Raw genomic sequence first — 25813 nt, 5'->3', positions numbered from 1 at the left:
CTGCCACTTCTGCCTCAACAAATGGTCCTCTTTGATCCACTTCCAGAACTGCCCCGAGGGTACAGTCCTCTTCTTTGCTTACACGTTGTCCCGTCAATGGATCAATGTAGTAACATTTTTCCTCATCTATGAAAAGAGGCATTTGTCTAAAGACCTTTCCCCCTGTTGAAATCTTTGGTGGCTGCGGAAACTGAGCTCGTGGAGCCGAAGTCCCCCCTTTGGCCACCTTGATTCTCGGCACTGGCACCCCTTGAACTGGAACCTCTGGAACCTCCTCCTCTACCTCTAATTCTCCGTTTTCAGGGTTATAGGGACACTCGCGTCTCCAATGTCCCACCTGATGACACTGGTGGCACTTTGTCGTTTTCTTCAACGTAGCAATGTCAAATCTAGGTCTCGAGTTTTCCTCACTGTCCTTATTCTGATTGCTCGATTTCCGTCCCATTGTCCCTGTCCCCTGCTGCTGCTGTCCGCTCTTTCCAGCTGACTGCAACTGCACCACCATAAGCTTCTCTTTTAACTTCTTTGCTTTGGAATCTATTTCATCACTGCAGTACCTTGCATACCTCAAAATCTCATCTAATGGTCTGTTTTGCCAACAAATTAAATGTTGCTGAATCATCAAACAAATATCAGGTCTCAACCCCAAAACGAACTTTGACACAAACTGTCCTATATCCTTGGGGTCCATTACATCGAGTCCACTGTATTGTTTGAATGTTTTCAACAATCTCTCATAAAACTCATGAACTGTCTCCTTTGGCTCCTGTCTCGTTCGGTCTATTTTTACCCAATCTATATCTTGTGGTCGCACCTTATCTTTCAGCCAAGTTATTACCCTTTCATACTTTAGCATTACCGTCTCTGATGGTCCATTAGTCTGAGCATTCCTTTCTGGCTCTGCAGTTGGCCATTCGACACTAGTCTTGCATGCTGTCCACAAATCTCCTGGCACCACAATGTCAAACAAGGTGTTCAAATCAATCCACAATACCTTTGAGATTTTCATAAACCTTTCTACCTGCTTGTACCACTCAACGGGATTGTCCCTTAACTTCGGAAATGAGTTGGTGAATGCAGCCAAATCTCCTCTACTCCAGGGCACATGTACATAGTTCCCATTCGATATTTCTCTCAAAGGAAATGCCTGCATCTGCATTACCCTTCCTTCCGGAGACATCACACTCGTGCTCCGTCTGACAGTACCCCTTTTGGACCACCTCTCTTCCCATTTGCCCAGATCTCTGCACGCTCTTATTCCTGTTATCAGCTCCCTTATGTGAGTCTTTAATCCTGTAGTTCTCTTCTCATCTAAGTCTTGGTCCGAATACTGCAACCTATGGTTACTCTGTAATGTCTTTGTTCTGGACAAATCTACCACATACTTCTCTGCCAGTTCAGACAGTTTCTCATGTATTGCTCTTGCCTTTCGGGTAATATCCTTTGCTATAAACAGTAACTCATCTTGTTCGTACAAGTCAATCCTTTCTAAGGGCAACGTCCCATCTATTATCTCGTTCAGATCATTTTTTAAACTAGTGACATCGAGTCTTTTGGCCTTTACTGCAGCTTTCAGTATGCTAGCTCTAGGGGGTCCATTCACATCTCTCCCATCCCTGCTCCGAGTCCTACGTCTAGGTTCAGGCGAGTTACGGGGAGTCCTCCCACGTTCCCATCTCTCCAGGTCCCATGCAGTTCCATCTTCTCTGGGTGTATGGTGAAACACTTTCCCATTTCTCATAATCCCACAAGTCCCATCCTGCATGGTTTCCCTAGATGCATGGTAAGACATTCTGTTATTCCCCCTTTCTTCATCATTTGCCGGTGGTCTCTGATCTCTCGACCCATGGCAAGATCCTTCACTGTTCCCCATGCTCCCACGACTCCAGTGCTGTACATTATCATTAGGTGCATGGTGAGTACATCTAAACCTATCCCTGTATTCTTGTGTCCTTCGGTCTCCCTCACTTGTTATGAGACGGGACGTCTCTCCACATCCTGTACTCCTCTCACTTCTCTCTTGCCCATTTCCACCGTCAATATGACGTATAACTCTGTTGAAAATGGCAATGTATGTGTACATAAGCGGCGTTCATTTGTGTTCACTGTACCTCTTGTCGTAAGCAGAATGGACCTTGCAAAACACTGACTGTGTTACCCCGCCAGCATAGACCCATGCACACATATATACAACAGCCATTTTAGGTACCGTGGTCTCTCTGTTTGCGATCGATCACCAGCGCCCTTCCCTGACCCTGCAAGCTTCCCCCATACACCCTGACTGCCCCCGCTCTCACATGAACAAGTCATGAGCCCTCCCCTCCCGCATGACTCTGTCTCTGAGAATCGCACCCCGCGCCTGACCAACACCTCCTTTCCCTCCATGAATACCCCTCCTTTGATGACCTCTTCCTCCGAACCTAATTGTCTACATGGACCGCTGGTCACCCCTTAGCCTGAGGATACAGTTTATTGCCCACTACTGTATGCACTCGCCTCTCTTAAAAAGAGCCACTATTGATCATGACCTCTCCACCCCCCGAGATTCGATCAGGAGCACACATTCCAAAGGAATCAGCAGAACACTCAGCTGCGTGACAGCCCCCTCCTATTGTATGGAGGATCAGGGCCCCTACTGTATCCACGTGTTGGAATATCTTCGTACTTCACAATGTCTTGATTGTAATGAAGAATGTCTGTGTGCCATAAACCTGTGTATAAAAGACGAAGCCTCAGAGAAACTTGTTAGAGCACCTCCTGAAGACACCATGAGAGTGTCCGAAATGACATGCTCTCCTCATGAGCAATAAAAAACTCTGTTCTTGTCTTCCTGCCTTCAGCGCCCGTCTCTTTATTTGGTAATTATTCAAGATGGGAACTAAGAGTCGCCCTGCACCAGCAGCCTGGGCATCAGGTGCGCTATGGGCTGACCCTTCCACAATTGGCGTCCCAACGCGGGGCCCATCAGCGACATAAGGTCCGGTAAGAGAGGTCCAGACGATGGGGTGAACATCTAAATGATTGGAGTATACCTGCCTTGAGAGGGCCCTCGTCCGGCTGCCGATTGAATGAACTTCACCGATTCCGAACGGACCTCTCTCAAGTGACCTATTGTCCTGACTGGAATCCCACAGGACTGCTGCGGTAAAAATATGGAGAAAAGAGAACGATCGGGCGCTGGAAAAAGGAAGGCGAAGAACTGTCCACACGGTCCGGTCCGGGTAAGGTTAAGTAGGACGTCTTTACGTCTGATTGGTAGGATGGCTTTATCCATCTGATTGATTGATTGATTGTTGATATTGGAAACGGTATTTAGATACTGGTATTGTTCATTGATTGGTTCATTTAGCCTTGGGTGCTACTTGAAGTATTGGTTCTCTTGGAGACATTCTCTGTCTGCAAACAGCGACAGATAGGAACGTCTGTCTCCCTTTGCAGATAGTGAAGGATAGGTAATGCAGACTTTTGTCCCCATTGTAATCCGTCATGCCTATCTTTTCTCCCCATTGATTGTTTGTTAATCGGTTTTTATCGATTATTGCTTTTCGAGATATTCCCTGTCTACAAACGGGGACGAATAGGAATATTCTGTCTCCCTTTGCAGATAGTGAAAGATAGGTAATGCAGACTTTTGTCCCCATTGTAATCCGTCATACCTATTTTTTTTCTCCCCATTGATTGATTGTTTGATCGAGCATTGAATTGCTCGAAGTTGGTTCTCTCAAGGATCTTCTCTGCCTACAAACGGGGAAGAATAGGAATATTCTCTCTCCCTTTGCAGATAGTGAAGGGTAGGTAACGCAGGTTTTTGCCCCCATTGTAATCCGTCGTGCCTATTTCATTCCTCATTGATTGATTGTTTATCCGAACATTGATTGTTCGGAATTGGTTCTCTTTGGAGGTATTCTCTGTTTGCAAATAACATAGAAAAGAAATACTCTGTCTAGTCTTTGCAAGTAGTGAAGGGTGGGTAATGCGGACCTTTGTCCCCCGTTGTAATCTGTCATGCCTATCTACTCCCCACTGATTGATAAACCAGTTCCACCCGGACCATTTACTAGAGGTAGGTCATCTGGCCCGACCAGAGAGCACCCCTAGTGAAAAAGGACATATGCAATAATAACGAAGTGATCACTGTATCCTGTTAACAGAAACTTTAGCATGAAACAAACTAGAAAGAAAAGAATAGGAAAACGAAATCAGTAGGCCACTGATGAGTTTTTTTTATTAAATAACGTATAAGGCAACGATAACAATACTTAATGATAAAACATATGATTGTCCTAGAAACAAGAAACGTTAGAAATAAGCCCGTAATAAGAAACCTGAAAACGATAAGAGAAGCCAAGCTTGACATTGCGACGGCCACGAGGCAACGAGGCTTCATCGCCCCTCGCTGCTCCAAACATGTCTGTCCCACCGCCTGCCACGCCCCAATAACGGCAACCTGGGAAAGACACAAGTCAGCAGACATCCGCCCCCATTCTGGAAACCCCCAAAGTACAACAGGTTTGCGGCCACGCCCAGCCGGAAGACGAGATCTTCAACACATATAGGGCGGGTCCTGCTGCCAACCGTCGGCCGGAGATCATCACATGGGGTGGGCCTGAGGAGAGGCCGACGGGATCCAGCTGCGGTGGCGGCTACGACAACGCTGGAGAGTTGCAGGGGGGGGGATGTCCATGTCCTCGACCCCCCCTCTCTCAGACAGTCTGGACCAGCTTCCCTAAGAGGCCTGGGGGTGGAGAGGCCACTGCGCAAATAGCCCGAAGGTGGCACCACGCGCCAAAGTCTGCCCCACCGGATGAACCAAGGGACCCGTTCCTGGGGCCAGAGCGAAGAGCGTCCGGCCGCCATCAACCGGAGGCCCGGCCCGAAACGTGCTAGGCGCCACTTCTTCTATAATGGCTGCGACAACACTGGGGTGTCTTGCACATGCCTCCGACCCCCCCCCCCTCGTCCTCATCGCCTGGTCCGGCCATAACAAATGTCAAGCGAGACGCCGAGGGGTGCACCGGGAGGGAGAGGCGGCGCGAACGAGCCTCTCCCACCTCCCCAGGTGGAGACTCCCCAGCTGCACCCCCAACGCTCCTCGCACCCAGCAAAAGGGTTCGTCCACTGTGGCAATGCTGCAACGCCTCGCCCGGCAGGTGGGAGCCCGTCCGCTCATTTGACCCCGCGATTGCCGGTAGCTGCCGAACTCTCAAAATGGCGGTCAAACTTGCAAGAGCGGGCCCAGCATGAAGGAATGGCCCGGTTGCTTGCTGATTCCACCATCATAGAAGTTCTCCTCTACCTTGAAGATTCTAGAGGAGCCGCGGGAGTCCCCGACTCCCGCAGATACCCCCGATGGGGAATGACTGCCATAATTGCCCACGGAACGATGGAAATATAGCCGCAGGACGTCGGCGCTCCCATGCTGTCGCCAGCCTCGGTTTGAATGACTAGAATCCTGCAGACTGCAGTTTTGGAACAGGTCCGGTGAAAACCCCAGTATGACCGGGTAGGAAAATTGTTGCCTCCCTTCCCCTTTTGACTGATGGTTCAGACCACCGATCCTTTCTTTTGCCCTTTAACGGAACTTTTTGGACTGCCAAAAGGAAGCTCTGGGCCAACCACGAGTTAGTGGAGATTTAGACTATGCCTGGATCTGCCTGACTGCACCCAAAATGGCGCAGACGCAAATGAAACTCTCAACTCCTTATTGTACCCCGATTGCTCAGCCTTGGTGTCATGGGATATGTATGAAGTTTTTAAAACATATAGATTGATATAGGATGTGTACTGATTATATGTTCGGACAATGGATTGATATAGGATGTATACTGTCAGCTCGGACAATGAATTGATATGAGATGGGTACTGATTATGTGTTCGGACAATGAAGGACAATGAATTGACATGAGATGGGTACCGATTGAACATTCGGACAATGAATTGTTGTTAAGTTTTGGCGCATCATGATTATTGAAAGTTCGAATTTAAATGCTTATGATACTTGCTCACACTAAAAGATTCGATGTGATTTTTATTGCACTTGGCGCACTTTTTATGAAATTAACGACCACTGACTCCATTAAGTTTTCCGCTAATAAAGTATCCCCACATCTACAGTTCCAGCCTGCTCCGTGGCCGGCCCACGGGGTTGTAGGCCCGTATTTGTACACCGACATTCTTATTAAAGATTTTTGGAAAAAGCAAACGTAGTTGTCACGCGTAAGTTGATAAGTTTCAAATGAATGACCACTATTTCCGATATAACTAAAATACAGGTGAAATGGCTCAGCTCGATTAGTTAAAGAGTTAAAACGTATAGTACACAGAAATAGTGCAAATATGAATAGTCCAGGTTTTTGTTGTATGTACCTTGCACATTTTTGTGCAGCCAAAGCAACCGCTAAAGACCCCGGTATTTAGCCTATACTTTACATGCTACCTGTATAAGAAGAGTCACACTAACGGTCCACCTGGGCTTGAACGCCCAATTGGCAGGGACTGTATCCCGTGGAGATAGGCCGAGTATGCAGTAAGTAAAAGCCTTTCTGGGTTTATGCACGCTAATGTGTCTATCAATGTAGCCCCTGTTCCCCCCACCCTTCTTTTTCCCTCTCTCTGCAGGTCACATCGAAATATCGATTAATGTATGAAAACAGTGATCTAGCGGACGAAGAGACGGGAAAAAGGGTTTGATTATGGTACCTAACCGCAACAAGCAAACCATGACTATTTTTCTCCCTGAACTTAGCGCCTGGGAGGACAGCCTGAAGCGGGAACTACGAAATATGACGTCGCTTGGTACCCCAAATAATGCAACCAAAAATGACATACAATAATGAATATATTCCTACGTTTATCTAAATAAGGAAAGTTTAAGGAATATTCCGGGGTAAGGTTTACACAAGTATCCTCCGCCGGGAGGACTAGGAATATTGCCAAAATTTAAAAACCTACTACCTCCTTTTTCGCATCCTCATAGACATGTAACTCAAAGCTGCCCCATTATTCTCCAATCGACACCAACTGTTGTCTCAGCCTAGAAACACATTCACTAAAATGACTCGAAAATACCACCGTGAGCATTAGCCCGATCAGGTTAGTTCATGACCAATTGCCAAAGGCGTAAGTGTGTACAATCAAAGCCACCAGTAAAGGCAGCCGACGGTTAAAAGAGAAGAAAAAGGTAAAAAGAGCTTAGGATGCTAAGGATGCGCAGCATACAGGAAAAGATAATTTTGGCCAATAACTGTTCTATGTTTTGTCTTGGATTTTTGCACATAATACATGTACTGTCTTCCCCGTCTAAGTTTGTGTATACGTGATGCATGGATCTACTTCATCCCTCTGCCTGTGTTTCCGTAGTACTTAATCCCTGTTGTCCTGTGTTGTGTGTGCGCTGAATGGCCCATTATTGTACACGTCTCTCTCTCTCTCTCTCTCTCTCTCTCTCTCTCTCTCTCGCTCCATGTCATGCGTGTACAGAATGGACCATTTAGAGTGCAATCTCTCTCTCTCTCTCTCTCTCTCTCTCTCTCTCTCTCTCTCTCTCTCTCTCATTCTCTAAAGTCCCCCCCCTGTTCCCTCTTTCCTTGTATGGTAATGTTGTGCCCCCGGCACGACACCTAATTGGGTCTCCTCGAACACAAAGGTGTTTGGAAAAATTGACAGGAACTAAAACGACTGTGACTTGCCATATTACTACCTCTCCTTTCTGCAAAACTATAGGACCCGAGTTGGTCATGAAAGAAAGGACGGGTCAGACGACTAACGTCCCCTAATCTGGCCTTTTATGGGGGGACTATAACGTCAATGGCTTTCTGTTTCTCGGTTCGCTAAAAATGCAATTCCCGATTCACAGATTACTTCGCTCCTCTACACTTAAGTGCGGATGCCCAGAGTACCCCACTTCTCCCGATCGACCCCAGCTCCTTGTCCAAAGCGTCCCCGTTTCCCCCGATTAACCCCAGTTTCATGTCATCTACCCTCGAAAGCGAAATTGATGACCTTGACTAACGGCCACTCCCCAAGAAAAGCATGTTTTACATCTGCCCCCTCCCCCTTCTTCATGACGATAACGCCCCTGCTTACAAGAGTTAGCCGACCCCGAAGGGAAATGTAAGTTTGTCGATACTTGGGTTAAAGGGAAGGGCGAGTCTCTACATAAGGACTCGATTTTGAGTTTTATAATACACTGTGTATAAAGGTCCAAATTTCTCTCCACGTACGTCACGAATGAGCGCCGAACAGGGTTATGAATTCCATGGCAATGTACTCCTACAGACTCCATACGTGACGACTTCTTACTATGACCGATGAACTTTTTCCCCACCTACATAGGATTGGGGACGGAATTGAAATGTATAAATATCTTCTCCTACCAGTTTTTCTAAAACTTGTTTTTCTGTACTCATTCAAAGATACAATCACCGGAGGAGAGGAGCTGGACGTGACGCATGGCCTGGCCACAGATCATGAAGCACGTGTGACCGCGACCAAAGGTGGAGCCACCGAGCAACGAGATGCGGGACGAGGCATCACTCTCAAACTCGGCAGATTAAGGAATAAAGGGCTGCCTTGAAGCCCTCGATTTGCTGCCCCACTCGTGCCTGAAGTCCCCGTCCTTTTTGAGCCCGACCGATGGGCCTGCCTGCTCGTTATCCTTTGCTCCTTTTGGTCCCTTGATGTGCTCAAAAGATCTGATCCCACTCCGCCCTCTCTTCCCTCGATTATTCAACAAACTCACCCTTTTCGCACAAACTTTGACTATAGAATTAGGTTTTGCCACGAAAGAAGAAAGACACGCAGGTGCCCAGCATAAGGCACCCCTAAGAAAATAAGTTAGGAAACAGGACTGTGATCTAACAGCAGAGGACTGATCGCACCCTGCAACGTGTAAGGATGATTCCGAGCTGGACCTATAGCTCCACCGCCGGTGCTCAGCAGCGCCAACAAAAGAAGACGGACTCTGTTAAAAGACATTGCGACAAAGACCCTCCCCCTTTTTCCAGAACTTTCTACCCACCCCTTGACTAGTTGTTTACATCAAAATTGCATTCCTCCCTCAATTTTTTGCTTTCACAAATGTTTCATCGGTCACCCATGTATCTAGCTTACCAAAGCACTGATAAGGCCCGAAGGTATCAGATTACTCTTGATTAATGTCACCGGAGAAAAAGTCTGAACTTGATTCTACACCGACTAAATATTATGCCGATCTCTAGGCTTGTATGAAGAACCCAACAAATGTAAATTAACATGTATTGCATTCTGCCTATAGCATCGACTAGGTAGAAATTGAACTTGCTTATGTAAAAAAGCGGCGACTGTTGAAAATGGCAATGTATGTGTACATAAGCGGCGTTCATTTGTGTTCACTGTACCTCTTGTCGTAAGCAGAATGGACCTTGCAAAACACTGACTGTGTTACCCCGCCAGCATAGACCCATGCACACATATATACAACAGCCATTTTAGGTACCGTGGTCTCTCTGTTTGTGATCGATCACCAGCGCCCTTCCCTGACCCTGCAAGCTTCCCCCATACACCCTGACTGCCCCCGCTCTCACATGCACAAGTCATGAGCCCTCCCCTCCCGCATGACTCTGTCTCTGAGAATCGCACCCCGCGCCTGACCAACACCTCCTTTCCCTCCATGAATACCCCTTCTTTGATGACCTCTTCCTCCGAACCTAATTGTCTACATGGACCGCTGGTCACCCCTTAGCCTGAGGATACAGTTTATTGCCCACTACTGTATGCACTCGCCTCTCTTAAAAAGAGCCTCTATTGATCATGACCTCCCCACCCCCCGAGATTCGATCAGGAGCACACATTCCAAAGGAATCAGCAGAACACTCAGCTGCGTGACAGCCCCCTCCTATTGTATGGAGGATCAGGGCCCCTACTGTAGCCACGTGTTGGAATATCTTCGTACTTCACAATGTCTTGATTGTAATGAAGAATGTCTGTGTGCCATAAACCTGTGTATAAAAGACGAAGCCTCAGAGAAACTTGTTAGAGCACCTCCTGAAGACACCATGAGAGTGTCCGAAATGACATGCTCTCCTCATGAGCAATAAAAAACTCTGTTCTTGTCTTCCTGCCTTCAGCGCCCGTCTCTTTATTTGGTAATTATTCAAGATGGGAACTAAGAGTCGCCCTGCACCAGCAGCCTGGGCATCAGGTGCGCTATGGGCTGACCCTTCCACAATTCCTCTACTCTCCGGACTGTTACCATCCCACTCCTGACTGCTTGCGCTAGCCCCGCAGTGAGACAATGTTCCGTTGCCTCGACTTCCCCATTCTGCTTCTGCTCTTGGCCTGCTGCGCTGTGCTTCTGTCGACGCTTCCCATTCTCTCAAGTCGGCCCTCAGTTCCTTAAAGGATTTCGGCCGTGGTCCCCTCAGGTCCATCGGTCCTCTCTGACCCCCCTGTTCTGCTGCGCGACCCACTGCTGGATCAAATGGGGTGCTCCACGTCACTGGTCCTGGCAATTGCCTCCAGGCATTTGTCATGTTATTTCTCCTTTCCATTTCAACTCTCTCTCTGTCTAACCGTATCTGTTCTTCCTCTCTGTCTCTCTCGGGGTTGTAAATCGATACTATAGGACCTATGGTAACGGGTACTTGTAGAGCGTCTGGCAAGCCATAAGACTCAACCCTCTCTGTTTCCGGTACCTTCTGCACCACAAACCTTCCAACTACACTCTGTACTGTACTAGGTTGAGGTGTCTCCTCACCTTTGGTAGGTGTCCACTCCGATATAGGGAGTGGTCTATACCCCTCTATGGCAGCCCCAGCTCCCCTTGGGAGTTCGTTACTTTCTGTCTCCCCAACGTTCGGAGGCGGTCTATCTATTAGCAATCTATTTATCAAGTTGTCCTCCGGCGCGCTCTCCTCATCCTCTTCCATGAGCCTCTTTTCTCCTGCCACCTCTCTCACTGGGTACAACTTATCCACCTCAATAGCCTGTACCCTCCATCTCTTGGCGTCCGCATCCCATTGGGCATCTCGCACTGCCCTTACTGATCGCTTCAGCCTTTCCTGGCGCCTGTTCAGATTTCTGTCGTGTGCCGCCCTAATCCGCGCATTAAGGGCCTCAAACTGTGTTGGTCTAGGCGAAGGATTCAATGAGGACATAATTGCTTTCAGCCGATGTAACGCCTCTAACCTAAACGTTCCATAGTTAGGAAACGTCAGTTCCTCATTCCCTTCCGAGATCTTGCTCCATTCACTAATCCATAGTATAGTATGCAAGCCAACATTCGTTGCCATATAGTAGGCTGGTGTACCCTCTGGCGGTGCCTCTTCCCCGTAATAAGAGTTCCTTCTTTTTCTCTTAAAAATCCCTCTCAAACATTTAAAACACTTCATGTTCAAAACCTACAGAATTTCTATTTTCTCCGCGTTTGTTTACTTCCTGATGACAATCCACCAATCTCAGCACGGTTCTCGCTAACTGCCCTATCACAACGCGGCTTTTCATTGACGTCACACCAACCGCCCTATCACGGCACGGCTTCTCACTAACCGGCCTATCTCAGCGCGGCTCTGGCTGACGTCACACCAACCGCCCTATCTCAGCGCGGCTCTAGTCGACGTCACTCGTCCCCCTTTGCAGCAGTTCCCCTCCTTTCTCAGCTCGTCTCCGCGGTCATGCATGCGTCCCATTGATACTCTGAAAAATGATTACTTCCGTCCAAGCGATCACTTTTCTTGACTGTACGCCCACAGTCTAACTGTAATTGTCACCTTAACTGACGAAATGTCTTTCCGTTTACGTCCAGACAATCGCCTTCTCTGATAGGTTACTTACACACAGTAACTTTCGACCAGCGTCCGTTACTCACACACTCACTCTTACACTCCCCCTATCTCGGTTCTGCGGGCGATCAATGGTACCTCATGATCCCCTTAATCTGGTCGACAATTACTCTGGATGTTCGATACACCCGAACCACTTAAGCTCTACCCCGAACTTAAGATTTTACCAGGTTGCGCGCGCTCACAACCTTCTCACAATCACACTACAGGCATTCAACTCCGCAAGACATTACAATACAAATACAACACAAAACACCGCAATCTGTCCACGCATGACTCTTGTTATACTCACTCTCGTCCGATACTGCTGCTTTTCTCTCGCTCCGTCAGTGCCTTCTTCGGCAGGCCACCTCTCGATCTGTTGAAAATGGCAATGTATATGCACATAAGCGGCGTTCATTTGTGTTCACTGTACCCCTTGTTGTAAGCAGAACGGATATCGCTAAACACTGACTGTGTTATCCCGCCAGCATAGACCCATGCACACACGTACACGACAGCCATTTTAGGCACCATGGCCTCTCTGCCCGTTTGTTCCCGGCACCCCTCCCTGCGCGCACTGCTCATGCATCGGCCATAAGACCCTCTCCCTCTGCGTGACCCTGCCCTAGAAGTAACACTCCTGCTTGACCCACACCCCCCATTTCCTCCCAAGAACACCCTTCCCCTCAGCTGACGACCCCCCCCCCCAGCTGCACTTGGCCTTTCGACCCGGTCCCAAGCCCTAAGACCAAGCCTCGTGGATGTACCCCCCCCCTTTTCCTGCCCAGCATAACAAAACCGTGATACACCAGCCGAAGTGCCCGATCTTATCGCCTGCCCAACCTTTGATCTGATCATCCCCTCCTGCCCTCGTGTCATGTAGGAATGTCCGGCTGAGAGATCACAATCTCTTGTTACATTCAGGAGGGGAGGATGACATCTGAGCGACTGGTATGGGAATAGGCCTGAAGCTGGGATTCCAAGCATGCCTTTTCCTACTTCAAAGCGTCTTTATTGTAATAAGGAATGTTTGTGCATCATAAACATGTGTATAAAAGACGAAGCCTCAGAGAAACTGGTGTGTGGCAGCAGGAGAGAGCACCTCCTGAAGACACTATGCGAGTGTCCGAAATGACAGGCTCCCCTCATGAGAAATAAAACTCTGTTCTTGTTTTCCTGCTTCCAGCGCCCGTCTCTTTATTTGGTAATTGTTCAAGATGGGAACTAAGAGGCGTCCTGCGCCAGCAGCCTGGGCATCAGGTGCGATATGGGCTGACTTTTCCACAATTGGCGTCCCAACGCGGGGTCCATCAGCGACATAAGGTCCGGTAAGAGAGGTCCAGACGATGGGGTGAACATCTAAATGATTGGAGTATACCTGCCTTGAGAGGGCCCTCGTCCGGCTGCCGATTGAATGAACTTCACCGATTCCGAACGGACCTCTCTCAAGTGACCTACTGTCCTGACTGGAATCCCACAGGAATGCTGCGGTAAAAACATGGAGAAAGAGAACGATTGGGCGCTGGAAAAGGGAAGGCGAAGAATTGCCCACACGGTCCGGTCCGGGTAAGGTTAAGTAGGACGTCTTTACGTCCGATTGGTAGGATGGCTTTATCCATCTGATTGATTGATTGATTGTACTTGAAGTAATGGTTCTCTTTGAGACATTCTCTATTTGCAAACAGCGATGAATAGGAACGTTCCTCTCTCTTTGCAAATAGTGAAGGATAGGTAATGCAGACGTTTGTCCCCCATTGTAATCCGTCATGCCTATCTTTCTCCCCACTGATTGTTTGTTATCGATTTTTATCGATTATTGCTCTTTGAGATATTCCCTGTCTACAAACAGGGAAGAATAGAAATATTCTGCCCCCTTTGCAGATAGTGAAGGATAGGTAATGCAGATTTTTGTCTCCGTTGTAATCCGTCATGCCTGTTTTTCTCCCCACTGATTGATTGATTGTCTGGACATTTATTGTTCAAGGAATAGTTCTTTTGAGGTATTCTCTGTTTGCAAATAACGTGGAATAGAAATATTCTGTCTAATCTTTGCAAGTAGTGAAGGGTAGGTAATGTGGACCTTTGTCCCCCGTTGTAATCTCTCGGGCCTATCTACTCCCCACTGATTGGTAAACTAGTTCCACCCGGACCATTTATTAGAGGTAGGTCATCTGGCTCGACCAGAGGGCACTCCTAATAAAAAGGACATATGCAACAATAACGAAGTAATCACCGTATCCTGTTAACAGAAACTTTAGCATGAAACACGCTAGGAAAAAAAAAAGGGAAGAAAGAAATAAGAAAGCAAAATCAGTAGGCCACTGATGAGTTTTTGATTTCACTACAAATAGGAAAACGTTAGAAATAGCTCAGGCTTAAACCAATGATTTCGCTAGAAATAAGAAATGTTAGAAATAAGCCCGTAATAGGAAACATGAAAATGGTGAAAGAAGCCAAGCTTGACATCGCAACAGCCACGAGGCAACAAGGCTTCGCCACCCCTCACTGCTCCAAACATGTCTGTCCCACCGCCTGCCACGCCCCAATAACGGTAACATGAGATAGATACAAATCAGCAGATACCTACCCCCTTTCTGGAAACTCCCGAAGTGCTACAGGTTCGCGGCTACGCCCATCCGGAAGACGAGATCTTCGGCACGTGTAGGGCGGGTCCTGCTGCCAGCCGTCGGCCGGAGGTCATCGCATAAGGTGGGCCAGAAGAGGAGCCGAGGCCGACGGGATCCGGGCGTCCCCTCTTCTTTCTTCAATAATGGCTGCGACAACACGGGGGGGATGTCTTGCTCATGCCACCGACCCCCCCCTCGCATCTCCTGGTCCAGCCACGGCTTGGTAGAAGCTCCCCGTTCGGCCCTGAAGCGGCGCCTTGCAGGCCACCGGGGGGGGGGATGTCTTGCCTATGCCTCCGACCCCCCCCCTCTCATCGCCTGGTCCGGCCATCATGAATATTAGCGCCGAGAAAAACGGCGTGGGGTGCGCTGGGAGGGAGAGGCGGCGCGAACGAGCCTCTCCCACCTCCCCAGGTGGAGGCCCCCAGTGGCACCCCCAACACTCCACTCACCCGACGAGGGTTCGTCCACTCGTAAAATGGCGGTCGACCCTGCAGGAGCGGGCCCGGCGTGAAGAGATGGCCCGGTTGCTTGTAGATTAAGAAATGAGTCCCACAATCAAAAGTGTTCTCCTCGACTTTGAAGATTCTATAAGAGCCACGGGGCCCCCGACCCCCGCAGACACCCCCGATGGGGAATGACTGCCATGATTACCCGCGGAACGATGAAAATGTAGCCGCGAGACGTCGGCGCTCCCATGCTGACGCCAGCCTCAGTTTGAATGACTAAAATCCTGCAGACTACAGTTCGGATCAGTTCCGGTGAAAACCCAGTATGACCCGGTAGAAAAAATTGTTGCCTCCCTCCCCCTTTTTGACTGATGGTTCATACCGCCGATCCTTTCTGTTGCCCTTTAACGGAACATTTGGACTGCCGAAAGAGCCTCTAGGCCAACCACGAGTTGGTGGAGATTTTGACTATGCCTAGATCTGCCTGGCTGCTCCCAAAATGGCGCTGGTACAAATGAAACTTTCAACTCCTTGTTGTACCCCGATTGCTCAGCCTTGGTGTCATGAAATATGTATGCAGTTTTTAAACACAATGAATTGATATGGGATGGGTACTGATTATGTGTTCGGACAATGAATTGAAGTGAGATGGGTACTGATTGAACATTCGGACAATGAATTGTTGTTAAGTTTTGGCGCATCATGATTATTGAAAGTTCGAATTTCAACACTTATGATACTCGCTCACACTGAAGTTTCGATATGATTTTATTGCACCTGTCGCACTTTTTATTATGAAATCAACGACCACCGACTCCATTAGGTTTTCCACTAATAAGTATCCCCACATGTACAGTTCTGGCCGGCCCACGGGGTTGTAGGCCCGTATTTATGCACCGACATTTTTATTAAAGATTTTTTTGAAAAAGCAAACGTAGTTGTCACGCGTAAATTGGTAAGTTTCGAATAAATGACCACTATTTCCGATATAACTAAATTACAGGTGAAATGGCTCAGCTCGATTAGTTAAGGGTTAAAAAGTATAGTACGCAGAAATATTGCAAATATGAACGGTCCAGGTTTTTGTTGTATGTGTTTTGCATTTTTGTACACCCTAAAGCAACCGCTAAAGATCCTGGTATTTAGCCTATACTTTATATGCTACCTGTATCAGGAAAGTTGTTTTAAAAATGCCCCTAAGTCGCCCCGAAGGAGTGCCACCTGACCCCCCTAGTACGAACGACAACGACCCCGTACCACTGTAGGTTATCCCTTTTCCTCAAAGGAGAGCACGAGCTCGCCCCCACTTTGCACCGACTGCCCTTTGTTCTGACCCCCCCCTGCGCACGATCCGTAATACCACACTTGGGCGACCTATGCTATCCACAGGCTTCCGATAATCATCTCTCCCACACTAAATGGTCCACCTGGGCTTAAACGCCAAGTTGGCAGGGACTGCATCCCGTGGAGATAGGCCGAGTATGTAGTAAGTAAAAGCCTTTTCGGGTTTATGCGCGCTAATGTGTTTTTAAAATGCTGCCCCCGCCCCCCTTCTTTTTCCCTCTTTCTGCAGGTCACGTCGGAAGAAAATGGTGATCTAGCGGACGAAGAGATGGGAAAAAGGGGTGCGATTATGGTGCTTACACACGACGAGCGAACAATGGCTATTTCTCTCCCTGAACTTAGCGCTTGGGAGGACAGCCTGAAGCGGAAACTACAAAATATGACTTCGCTTGGCACCCCGAATAATACAACCAAGAATGACGTGCACTAATGAATAAAATTCCTACATTTAACTAAATAGGGAAAGTTTAAGGAATATTCCGAGGTGAGGTTTACCCAAGTACCCTCCGCTTGGAGGACTAGGAATGTTGCCAGTGTTTAAAATCTACTACCTCCTTTTCGCACCCTCATAGACATGAAACTCAAAGCTGCCCCATTGTTCTCACAACTGACACCCACTGTTGCCTCAGCCTGGAAACACATTAGCCCGACCAGGTTAGTTCTTGACCAATTGCCAAAGGCATAAGTGTGTGCAACCAAAGCCACCAGTGGAGGCAGCCGACGATAAAAGAGAAGAAAAAGGTAAAAAGAGCTTAGGATGCTAAGGATGCGCAGCGTACAGGAAGAGATCATTTTGGCCAATAACTGTTCTATGTTTTGTCTTGGATTTTTGTATATAATACCAGTCACTGTTCTATGTTTTGTCTTGGATTTTTGTATATAATACATGTACTGTCTCCCCCGCCTGAGTTTGTGTGCACGTAATGTATGGGTCTACTTCGTCCCTCTGCCAGTGTTTCCGTATTACTTGACCCCTGCTGTTCTGTGTTGTGTGCGCACTGAATGGCCCATTATTGTACACGTTTCTCTTTCTCTTTCTCTCTCTCTCTCTCTCTCTCTCTCTCTCTCTCACTCTCTCTCTCTCTCTCTCTCTCCATGTCATACGTGTACCGAATGGTTCGTTTAGAGTGCGGACGACTCTCTCTCTCTCTCTCTCTCTCTCTCTCTCTCTCTCTCTCTCTCTCTCTCTGAGGGTCCCCCTGTTCCCTCCTCCCTTGTGTGGTAACGTTGTGCCCCACCGGCACAAACCTAATTGGGTCTCTTCGAACACAAAGGTGTTCGGCAAAATTGACAGAAACTAAAACGATTGTAACTTGCCATATTACTACCTCTCCTTTCTGCAAAACGATAGAACCCGAGTTGGTAATGAAAGAAAGGACAGGTAAGACGACTGATGTCCCCTAATCTGGCCTTTTATAGGGGGACTATAACGTCAATGGTTGTCTGTTTTTCAGTTAGTTAGAAATGCAATCCCCAATGCCCAGATTGCCTCACCCCTCTGCACTTAAGTGCGGATGTCCAAAGCGTCCTCGCTTCTCCCGATTGACCCCAGCTCCCTGTCCAAAGCGTCCTCGCTTCCCTCGATTGACCACAGCTCCCTGTCCAAAGCGTCCTCGCTTCTCCCAATTGACCCCAGCTCCATATCAGCTATCCCCGAAGCGTAATTGATGACCTTGATTAGCCGTCGCTCCCCAAGAAAAGCATGTTTAACCTCTGCCCCCCTCTCATGATGATAACCCCCCTGCTTGCAAGAGTTTGCCGACCCCGAAGGGAAATGTAAGATTGTCAGTACTTGGGTTAAAAAGGACTCGATTTCGAGTTTGATAGAATACACTGTCAATAGGAATCCGATTTCCCTCCACGTACGCCACGAATGAACGCCAAATAGGCTTACGAATACAGTGGAAATGCCCTCCTACATACTCCATAAGTGATGACTTCTGACTGTGACCGATGAACCTATCCCCCACCTACTTAGGATTGGCGACGGAATTGAGATGTATAAATGTCTTCTCCTGCCAGTTTTTCTAAAACTTGTTTTGTACCCATTCAAAGATACAATCACCGGAGGAGAGGAGCTGGACGTGACGCACTGCCTGGCCACAGATCATGTAGCACGTGTGACCGCGACCAAAGGTGGAGTCGCAGAGCAACGAGACGCGGGACGAGGCACCACTCTCAAACTCGGCAGATGAAGGAATGAAGGGCTGCCTTGAAGCCCTCGATTTGCTGACCCACTCGTGCCTGAAGTCCCCGTCCCTTTTGAGCCCGACTGATGGGCCTGCCTGCTCGTCGTCCTTTGCTCCTTTGGCCCCTTGGTGTGTTCAAAGATCTGATCCCACTCCGCCCTCTCTTCCCTCGATTATTCAACAACATCACCCTTTTCGCATAACTTTTTGACTCAGAAAAGAAGAGCAGCATTTAGATAGAATAAGGTTTTGCCACGGAAGAAGAAAGACACGCAGGTGCCCAGCATGAGGCACCCCTAAGAAGATCAGTTAGGAAACAGGACTGTGATCTAACAGCAGAGGACTGATCGCACCCTGCAACGCGTAAGGATGAATCCGAGCTGGACCTATAGCTCCACCGCCGGTGCCCAACAGCGCCAACGAAAGAAGACGGACTACCAGAGCCTACCAGTGATGGCTCGCTGTTAAAAAGACACTGTGACGAAGACCCCCCCCTTCCTGAACTTTCTACCCACCCCTTGACTAATTGCTTGTATCGAACTGAATTCTTCCCTCAACCATTTTGTATTGCTTTCAAAAATGTTTCATCGGTCACTCATGTATTTAGTTTTCCAAAAGTCTCTTATAGCACTGACAAGACCCGAAGGTATCAGAGCACTTTTTACTGTATTTTGATGTCACCGGAGAAAAAGTCAGAACCTGATTCTATAATGTGTCGGAACCTTTTTCTTGATTGACCCCGACTAAGTATTATGCCGATCTCTAGACTTGTATGAATAACCCAACAAATGTAAAATCATATATACCGCATTCCGCCAATCGTATCGACTGTATAGAAATGAGCTAGCTTATGTAAAAAAGCGGCGACTGTTGAAAATGGCAATGTATATGCACATAAGCGGCGTTCATTTTTGTTCACTGTACCCCTTGTTGTAAGCAGAACGGATATCGCTAAACACTGACTGTGTTATCCCGCCAGCATAGACCCATGCACACACGTACACGACAGCCATTTTAGGCACCATGGCCTCTCTGCCCGTTTGTTCCCGGCACCCCTCCCCGCGCGCACTGCTCATGCATGGGCCATAAGACCCTCTCCCTCTGCGTGACCCTGCCCTAGAAGTAACACTCCTGCTTGACCCACACCCCCCATTTCCTCCCAAGAACACCCTTCCCCTCCGCTGACGACCCCCCCCCCCAGCTGCACTTGGCCTTTCGACCCGGTCCCAAGTCCTAAGACCAAGCCTCGTGGATGTACCCCCCCCCCTTTTCCTGCCCAGCATAACAAAACCGTGATACACCAGCCGAAGTGCCCGATCTTATCGCCTGCCCAACCTTTGATCTGATCATCCCCTCCTGCCCTCGTGTCCTGTAGGAATGTCCGGCTGAGAGATCACAATCTCTTGTTACATTCAGGAGGGGAGGATAACATCTGAGCGACTGGTATGGGAATAGGCCTGAAGCTGGGATTCCAAGCATGCCTTTTCCTACTTCAAAGCGTCTTTATTGTAATAAGGAATGTTTGTGCATCATAAACATGTGTATAAAAGACGAAGCCTCAGAGAAACTGGTGTGTGGCAGCAGGAGAGAGCACCTCCTGAAGACACTATGCGAGTGTCCGAAATGACAAGCTCCCCTCATGAGAAATAAAACTCTGTTCTTGTTTTCCTGCTTCCAGCGCCCGTCTCTTTATTTGGTAATTGTTCAAGATGGGAACTAAGAGGCGTCCTGCGCCAGCAGCCTGGGCATCAGGTGCGATATGGGCTGACTTTTCCACAGATCTCTAGGGACCTTGGGGTAAACTAACCTAGTCTAGATTACCTTCCTCAAGAAGATAACCATCCTCACTCTGCTACCAACTGCTGACGCGGGATTTCTGGTCTATTGTTGTTAATCCAGATCCCACCTCATGTCGACTAAATCGTTGGTACCTGTCATTGAGTAAAAGGCAATCCACTACTAGGTTAATCAAGAAAGAACTTACGCCACTCTAAAGAACCACTTACCACTGGAAAAGGTTTAAAAGTTTATTATAAAGCCAAAGTTATCTGGAGATACAAACATCTCAGAATGAGGTTCAAAAGATATACAGGAATCAATACAAACAAGAATTCTCTAAATGCTCTTAATCGGCAGAAGGATATCACTAAAGCAAATTCAAAAAGCATTAAAGTTGCCAATATGGACACAAGCTGTAGCTTATGCGTCATTTACAGAAAGAAAAAGTTCAGGTTAGACTGTCCCTACACTAGACTAAGTGACATCCCTACTTAGCAAGATCTTTACCTAAAAAGGTGTTAGCCGTGGTGACTTCCAAAGAAGATCACGCACTTCCCTTAGTCTTTGTCTCAAAGTCGAAGTCTTGCAGTTCCCTATCTGCCTACCCATCCGCTCTCCTAGGTTCCTCAGATCATCTGCCTTAACTCCACCCAGGGGTGCTGTCCCTAATACAAAATCATATTTCCAATAGGAACGCCCCTGGAGACGCCTCTCACGTGGTGTAGATTCTGTCGGCAACCTTCATGCTGGTACTCCTCGGGACCCTTCGTTAAAGTTGACCTTGCTTCCCAGGCTTCTCTCCGGCAAGACAGTACCCCCTAAAATTCCTGAAGACTCCTACAGGCCTGTGCCTGGCTCTCTTGAACAAAAGTCTATTCATCATTCTCTGATTAAGCCCCCTCGCACCTGCAAAAGACACTTTTTTCTATAGGCCCCAAATTCCGGCCTCCACCATATCTTGAAGTCGTAAACCATGTAACAGGATTCATAGTTAGTATCTAGCACGACTTTTCTCTAACGAGCACATACAGATCAAAGAAGCAACTTTATCTATTCAGGCCTGCTAAAATTACACGAAACGGGCCTCTGCAATATGCACATCTAATTTCTTTGTTTAAACAGTATTCTAACTAACACACATTACTATAATGTAACACATCTATTTAAAACATTTCAATTCTATGATTAATAATACTTTGCAGTAAAATGACATTAGAATCCAAGTTACTTAAAAGTGTAGCAGCATCTTTCGTTTCTTGTGAAATGCCATGTGGCCTACACATTTCCATGGTTTGCAGAATTACATTTCTTTTTCACACAGCCACATAACGTGAGACTCCAACATCATTCTAACATTTCTACAAATCTCTACATTAGTTTTCACACTGATATATGCATCCCTATTCTAAATAAACATTCATGTATATATTTTCTCTCTATAAGTATGACACTCTTGTATGTTCTATACTAAACTAATATAACGTGCTTGTAAATATGGTGCACTTCTAAATTTTTCAGATTTGTGCTCTCTCACAAGAAAGACAGAATTCCTTGTTTGAACGTAATTCCCTCACTTAGAAAGGGGACGTATTGAATACAATTGAAGAGTGTGCAATTATGTACATTTTAAAGTTGCTGTACTTGTTATTTACGCCCTGTGTCAACCAATACTAGATTTTTCAGCAAGACATCCCTTTTTTCCAGAACCCTCAGCCACCCACATTATGTTATAGTTCAGTCGCTCAAAGCGTGGATGATAATGGTGAACTTCGCTGGTTTTATTCTGCAATCAGAACTTGCCAGAATTCACAGATGGTATTATGTTATTAGGAGCAATGTACCAGCATGAAAACTGGAATTTCTGCATGACAATGAGAAATCCTGTTTCACAGAATTAGTCCTTTCCACTTAAAGTGCTGCTTCCAGTTTGGTCTGGTCCATGTGCAGGGAAGCAGTGCTTTGCAACCATCCACACAGAGGGACTCATTTACAACTTAATGGTGCAGGACAGCACTGCAAGGCTTCTTGCTTCGCTTCCCTGGGTCAAAAGAAAAGGGCAGGACTGCGTCCTATTAAAGAAATACGGTGCATTCCTGTCCTTTCTGCCGGTGCACAAATAGGTGCCCAGTGCCAACACAGGCCCCCTTGCACCAAGGTGCAAAAGTGTATGCATATTTTTTTGTGCAGGTAGAGGCACCTTTTTGTACAAAAACAATCAATGGAGGCAATTTCTCTTTCGATGTGTGCTGCAGAATGCAACACACATAGAAATAGGAAAAAACGAGGAGCGATAACACTATTGTTCCTTGTTACTCCTCCCTTGGGGAGACACAGTTTTGACTCATTTCCAGGTTTACAGATCCTTGTAAATCTGGAACTGTGTCAAAACCCATGGATGTTGTGTGGGAAAACCCACAGCAATATCCATGGAACACCTTCTTCACGTAGAGTAAGACAATGCAATGCAGGGTGGCTTTGTGTCAACTTATAGATATGATTGAGAGACCTGCGTCACCGGAGCGGAAGGTGATGCTCTGATGGCACTGGCCTCTTGTACATGAGGCCCTGAGTGTCTGCCAGTGAAGGGAGGCTAGCAGTCATCACAGTGTGCTGGGCCTAACTGGGTTCAAGCTGCATGCATATGGAGAAACAGCTTCAAGAGAAAGCACTGGCAGTGAACTATGTTTCCCAGAAATCTACAAACTCTTGCAGGTATAGAGAGATGGAGGCTGTAGTATCCTGCGAGACACGTTCTAGTGTCCCACAGGAAGTTGTAACGCCAGCCACTCCCTCGAGGGCTGGGCACACTGCACCCTGACACCCATCCATCACGGGTGTCACGAGTGACGTGACCCCGCCAATAAAAGGGCCCGGGTGCACGTGCTCGTGGCCAGTTGAGTACCATGTCTCCCTGTGTCCACGTCTCCATGTGCGCCGTAATGCGGGCCTAGCGCCCCTCACTACATTGGCGACGAGGTGGGTAGTCAACCCCGTGTGCCCGCCGCTCCACGCGCCCTCATCCCGCCCTGGTGAAGAAATAGGCATCGCCGCCCGCAACTGCAGTGAGGGTCAACCTCCACTCACAACACAGCCCTCCACCTGCGGGTAAAAAGGCATGAAGACTGGTTGCCCCCGGCCTCTTTCAGGTCCGACGTTCAGTGGAGCAGACAAGCACCGCCAAGAACAGCAGCTGGCAGCGGAACCGTGAGTCTCCTAGCCGTGCATGGGACTTGGTCGCTGCTGCCTTCAGGCACTACCGCCACGACTAGGGGCTCAGCGACTCACCGCCCAGCAGCCGTGAGTAGCCCCACTACCCCGGAGCCGGACAGAGCTCTGGCGGTGGCGACATAACAGTTTGCGGCGCCCAAGGGTAGAACAGGAAGGGACGATTCCAGCACATCCGGGAGAACGCCGACACCCCCGCAGTGCTCGCAATGCGCCTGCCGCCGCGCACAGAGGCAGCCTCCTGCTGTCCCGAGGGGCGACAATAAATAAACATTCACGTGCCCGCCTGCTCCTCCTTACTGCACAGTCAAGGCGCCAGGGGACCCCTGCATGCTGACGGCTGCACAGCGGAAAGCGCCACCCGAAAGCCCGCAGGGCGTGTGAAGAGCCCCGAGCTTGCGTCGGAAGGACGAGGTGACCAGGTGCTCGCAGCAGAAGGAAGGCGGCCAGGGGGGAGTATGCAAACTAATGGAAAGCGGCAGCGCGATCACAACACACAAGTACAAACGGAATGAAAATGTACTGCAGAGGTTTGCTCACCGAAGCCTGCATGAGTAGCCCCTGCCCAGGGCCAAACTCCGCCGTCTGCAAACACTACACGACTAATTGAGTCCCCTCTCCCGGCAGTGGCAGTTCAAGCACACAGAGAGGCCTGCATCGCCACAAAAGCTGCCGTGGCACCCGGATCTGACACTAGCGCCACCTAGTGAGCCCCAGCATAGACCGCACCCTCGAGCTCACGACGCAAGTATTAAAGGCAAGCTGCCCCGTCTGTCTGCTGAGCACTGCACGTGCATCAAAAAGAGACAGAGTGAACGGCAAGTAGTCCCGCCTCATGATGCTCACGTCCTGTTCAGAGAAGCACAAGTAGCCCATTGAACTGCACCATTTAAGTGTCTAACATTAAGCAGCCCCAACGCGCTTAAGTTTTCAAATGAACAGGCAGCCTGTATACAATGCCAGCTGAGTCAGGTACGGCCCTCAGTAATAGAAAGACAGGCTATGCACTAATCCTTGCCCGGACCGGAGTAGCGCCGCATGCCCCTGCCTGCACCGACGGCTCAAATTGAACGCCATTCCAGTGAAGAGAGTCCTGGCCGCGAGGTACCTGCAGCGCCATCTAGCTGACTCGAACAGTGCAGCATCAGCCACATGAAGTGGTAAGGGGCAGTGAACAAGTGATCGTCTCTGCGCGAGCCTCCACGCAGCCCACCACCAAAAGGAAGGTACCACAGCCGGATACGTGGCGGCAGCGCCACCTGATGGTCAAAGGGGTCACACGACACTAGCTGCATACCTGCACCACGCAAGCCAGCAAGACAATGGAGGCACCCTGTGCATGCCAGCCGGCACACAGCACTGAACGCACCCTGTGACCCCAGAAGACGACTCTGCCTCTAACCACAGTGCAACTAACTAGTAGGGATAAATGAACAGCATATCGGCACTGTGTGACACAAGCCCTGTGCATCTGGGAAGTAGGCCACACCCGGCGAGGGCACATCTGAAGACAGCAAAGTCTACAGGCGGCCACCACACGCAGTCACTGGCAGAGCATGCTGAAGAGCCTTAGCACTGCCCCAGGGCCACTACGGAGATCAGCAGAAGAATGGCCACAACAGGTCAGGGGAGAAGAGCACCAAATCCACACCCAACAAAGGGAAACCAGAAGGCCAGGACCACCCCAGCATAGGAACACACCAAGAAGAAAAGGACAGTCACAACAGCCAGGACCCAGCAAGGGGAAGCGGTACACCAAGCAGGGCATCGGATCACCCGTCACCAGCAGAACTAGGAGGTCCCTGAACAATGGCCGGAGGGGCCAGTCAGTCTGCACGGCGCCAACGCAGTAAGCCCGCAAGACAGAAGAAGGCTATGAAAGACTCAGCCAAGACTGAAGGAGGGTGCACTATGCACCACAATGGGCTGCCCAGACTCTCCAAAGGGGAAAAGAGCCATTGCACATCACCAAAGGCCCAAGGAGCCAGACGTTTCTCCAGCACAACCAAGGGCCAAGCGACACAAGCAGCAACCCCAGAGACAGCCGCCACCAACAGAGGCAGAACGCCAGGGGCGTCTCAAGACAGCGATCGCCACCGCAAGCACAAGAGACTGGTGCAGAACAGCACCACCTGTGGCCATTCAACGCCACCACCGACAACGCTGACATCGTCTCATCTACTCTCCCCGGAGTACGGGCACCCCATGTGCCAGGAAAGCATCCAGGAAGAAGCCCAACCACGCAAAGCCAGAAGCGCGCAGGAGGTCGCGCCTGCGAACCTGACTGCACAGTCAGCACCCAGGAAACCTCTCCACACAGAAGCACTGCTGAACGCAGGTAGGAGAGCACCCACGTCTCCACCGCCACAGCGAAGCCCTACAGGAGGCCGAAGACCACC

Source organism: Lissotriton helveticus, chromosome 2_1 (genome assembly GCF_964261635.1).
Source record: "Lissotriton helveticus chromosome 2_1, aLisHel1.1, whole genome shotgun sequence".
Classification (NCBI taxonomy): Eukaryota; Metazoa; Chordata; class Amphibia; order Caudata; family Salamandridae; genus Lissotriton; species Lissotriton helveticus.
Note: the sequence above shows the minus strand (reverse complement) of the source record.